General features: G+C 36.2%; 1 non-coding gene across 1 annotated transcript; it reads left to right on the forward strand.

Moving 5' to 3' along the window:
• Window positions 1-1414: 1414 nt before the first annotated feature.
• On the forward strand, window positions 1415-1486 carry TRNAD-GUC. Its single transcript has one exon. It is a non-coding gene; the product is annotated as a tRNA-Asp (tRNA).
• Window positions 1487-4677: the final 3191 nt, after the last annotated feature.

Raw genomic sequence — 4677 nt, forward strand, 5'->3', positions numbered from 1 at the left:
AGACCACATCCTCCAACAATATGGATCTCTGAGAAAAATAGCCATAGGAGGCCCATTGACACCGTCCACATGACCTTTGCTCAGGCTAGCCATTGGAAAGAAGGATGATGAAAAGAGTGTGCAGCTGGCAATGGCTAGGAATATCCGCCCGAGCTGCCTCCAAGGCGACGGGAGGGCATCCCTTTCCAGCTATGCAATTTAGTCTTGTACACCCCTCTCGAACAACCCCAGGATGCCTTAGCATGGTTTTCACTTCAAATGAAACCTAATTGAAAAAAAAATCCATTTTCGTGCATACTGTAACAATTGCCTTTGGATGAAATATTTCTGCCATCACCGTAGCACACACAAAATTTTCAGACCATTTATTGATTTTTCAAACATACTTGGTTGGATTTGAAACATACTCTAGCTGGGAACTCGGTCCTTTTGCCAAAACCAAAACTGAATCAGTGAAATTGAGTCATCTCCGTTGTTATTGGAATTTTTTGGAGTCTGGTTACATTGTTTCTGCATTGGCTTGACTGACATGAATGATGTGCAACCTGTTTTGATAGGTACTCTCTCCGTTTCAAAATAAGTGTCATGATTTTAGTTTAGTTTTGAACTAAAACCACGACAGTTATTTTACAACAGAGGGAGTATTTAGCATCCCGCAGGTGTTAACGTGTCTTCAAGTACCGGTCACTGTGGTTCTCACAGGCGGATGGTAAAGAAGAATATTTTTCTTCCTGAAACCATTACAAGGGGAAAGGCTCCCAACCTAAATATATTTCAAAAAGAGTTTTTTTTTACACGAGGGTTATAGGGCACGAGATGGTAAAAAAGAATGTGACAGCTCAAATTTGTCTCGTCTACTTCTAATTTTTTTGAAACGAGGCAAAAGTTTTGTCATTTTCATTGATTAAGAAGAAGAGAGTTGTCCGGTTAATTAAAGGAACACCGGGCAAAAACCTAGATTACAAACCCCACCAGAGGGACACGTGGACGACCTGGCCATAAACGCCAAACAGTCGACCAAAGCATCGAGGACAAGGCAGGTTCGATTTTACTAATGAGCTTCACAAAGAAATTTGCAAGCCTCGCACCGACCTAGTCCAGTGCAACATCCGAAGAGCACCGCCCGCTAAGCACCGCCCTCATGGAGTCATCGTTGCCACAGTGGCCCCGCTGCCCGCAGCTTGGACTTCTCTGTCACAGCCAGAAATCAGCATAGACGCACCCATGGAGTCTCGTCTACTTCTTTTTCTGGAGTTTCTTGTGTGTGTTGCTCGGCACTGATCCTGTACTGATCGTTTGTCCCTTTGCCCGGTACTGAATTTTCTCTGAATTAATCGAATGTGTTGTTTGCTCAACAGAAATGAAGTGCAAGTCAAAACTACAATTAACTTTATTTTAGAAATTGCGCGGCAAAGTCGTTGTAGTATAGTGGTAAGTATTCCCGCCTGTCACGCGGGTGACCCGGGTTCGATCCCCGGCAACGGCGCATTTTTAATTTGTTTTTATCCTTTTAAGTCATCGTTTGCCTTTATCTTTGCGTTCATTTCGCTGAACAGTTCGTTCGGCGGGTTATATGGGCCAAAACCGCTACCGGGCTAACAAACTCCGTCAATTCGCCCTTTAGCCTAAAATATATGCTAAGACTACATCTCGCTTAAAGCGAGGGTTTCTTTGGTCTCATCTGAAGCATTTTCGTCCCCGCTACAATACTGGGCCGGCTCGTTTCCTGTTTGTTTTTTTCCATTCGCTGTAGTCATTACGTCAACCGGTAAAACTTATTTTAGAGAAAAAAACTGGAAGAAACCATTACGTCAAACGCTAGAATTGATATACATTTAACATTTTTTAAATGTCTGATTAACGTTTTACAAATAATTTTTTAATATTTTCTCAAATGCCTGATTAACAAATTTTGAATAGATGATCAACTTTTCACATACATTGTACTCCCTCACATATGAAAAATATAAGTCAAACATGTGCATGTTCGACCAAGTCACTAGAAAAATAAATATCTACAAAGCCAAAATTTATATATTTTAATACATCATGAAAAGTATTTCATATTTTGTATATGAGGCATTGATGATGTTGATATTTTTTCTAAAATCTTGGTCAAACATACAACTGTTTGACTTGCATGAAAATTGATGCACATTATATTCTGGAATGCAGGGAGTATGTGTTTTGTATACATAAGAAACATTTTGTTTTTACATATTTAACATTTTTAGTTTGCTTGGCTAACATTTGTTTTCAATTTTTTTAATGTAAAGTGTTATTTAGTATATTTATTTACAGTATTATGAAATATAAACGAAGTAAAGAAAAAGATATAAAAATAAAAAAATAACGTGAAAAAACAAACAATAGACCGTGGCCTACTGGGCTCCTGGGCAGGCCCATTTCGGGATGCGCCTTATGCGAGATGTGGCGCAGCCCTTAAAATTTGTTTTTTTTTACGAATATCCTAAAAAAGTTACCACAACGCCAACAGCGACTCGTAGTGAGACGGCACAATTATGTTTCCTTAGGCAGCGCTCCACGGGAGCCCCTATATTTCGCATTCAGCGAATCTAGCTTCAGAAAAGTTACCACAACGCCAACGGTGACTCGTAATGTGTCGGCACACGTGAGTGGGAGGCCACAGCCTCTTTTCTTCAGTTCTTTATTTTATTTTTTCTGTTTTTGTTTTGTGTTTATTATTGTATTTTGTTTATACCTTAGAAAAAATAAGTAGATATTACAAAAAAAGCAACCTACAAAATAGTTTAAAAAATATTGTACAAGTATTTGAAAAATGTTGAACCAATATTTAAAATTGTGGAATTCGGACAATATTAAATGTGTATATGAAAATTGTCCATTATGTATTAAAAAATGATGAATTTGTTTTGATCATGTATATAAGAATATAAATCTAGTATTTGAAAAAAGTACAACATGTATTTAACAAAGATTAACCAAGCATTTGGGAAATGTCAAATATGTATAAAAAATTGTTGACCATGTATTAGAGAAATGATGAAAAAAATGACCGTGTATATAAAAATATTAATCAAGCATTTGACAAAATGATGAACAAGTATTTAAAAAATGTTAATCAAGCATTTGGAAAATGTTAAATGTGTCTAGAAAAATTGTTGACCCTTTAATCAAATAAAAAGATTAATATTTTTATTTGAAAGCTATTAATCAAGCATTTATAAAAGTTGTTAAAAATGGATAGAAGAAAATGTTGATCGATAGTGCATTCAGAAGATATTAATCTTGTTTGAAAAATGTTAATCAATCATTTGAATTTTTTCTAAATGTGTATAAAAATGTTTATCATATATTTAAAGTAATTAATTTGTATTGTAAAAATGTTAAACATGTAGTACAAAAATGTTGTTCATGTATACAAGAAATGTAGAATGAAAATGATAAAGAAACAGAAAACACCTAAAAATGAAAACCTAAAAGGAAAAAAAATATTAAGCCAAAGAAAAGATAAAAATAAAACAGAAGGGAATAATTGAAAACCAAGGAAGAACGTAAAAACCAAGGGAAAAGAAAGAAAATAAAAAAAGTAAAAGAAAATAGTAGGAAACCATTGAAACCGGAAAGAACCGAAGAAGAAAAATAAAAAACAACCCACTGATCTACAGGCTACAGCGAGCGAGACACTCGAGCCAACCAGAGAAACGTAACGAACGGAAAAAAAAACTACATCGAAGGATATAGTCTTTTTTCTAGAATCATGGCGAAGTTTATTGCATAAGTTCAATGTTTACAGGGATACATAAATGAGCAGGTGGTGCAGCAAACCACACATGCCGACTTATATCAAGAGACGCAGCCATACAAGCTAGTCTATGAGGCTCTCTATTACATTCGCGCTGTTCATGACTAAAACAACAAGCCCTATATAATTTGCTTCGCTCTTTGATCTCTTGAAACACCATACAATGTCCACTGAGGTTCTTTGGCTCTTCGATTTCCCGGACGATGCTCAGTCAGTCCATAGCCACATGTATTATTTCCAGGCCTAGATCCTCGCTTAACGCTAGTGCTTCTCGACAAGCTAGTGCCTCCAAGGTTTCTACATCTGTGATGCCCTCAAACACAATGTCGAGCCCCCCGGAAGCGCCCTTGTTCATCACGGCACACAACCCCTACAGCCCCTCTACATTGCATCTTTGCCATAGCTCCATCAGCATTAATCTTGTAGGTAACGTAAAATGAAACCAGGTCGGCCCAATACTACGCATGGGGAGGGAAAACCATCAGCCAGAGCTGCTACCGTCTCGCTTTGCGTGACATAGCTCTCACGGTCTGGCTGGCCCAAGTGCTCATTTTAATGTTTTTTCCAAACCAGGTTTTCTCTTTTTTTTTCTCATCCTTTTTTACTTACGGTTTTTTAGATCTTTTCTTTTTAGTTTTATCGTTCACTTTTATTCTTTGTATTTCATTTTTTGGTTCCAAATTTGCAAACATTTTCTGAAATCTGGGAAGATTCTTTTAAATTCAAAATTTATTCACCTATTTAAAAGAAATACATTGAATTGAAAAAATGTTAACCATATCTGAATAGGATCATTGAATTCAAAAAATGTTCCTGAATTCAAGAAATTCTCCAAATTCAAAATAATTTTAAATAATTTAATTTTTTTGATCAAATACAAAATTCAAAAT

The sequence above is a fragment of the Triticum dicoccoides genome, chromosome 1B (assembly GCF_002162155.2).
Source record: "Triticum dicoccoides isolate Atlit2015 ecotype Zavitan chromosome 1B, WEW_v2.0, whole genome shotgun sequence".
NCBI classification, from domain to species: domain Eukaryota; kingdom Viridiplantae; phylum Streptophyta; class Magnoliopsida; order Poales; family Poaceae; genus Triticum; species Triticum dicoccoides.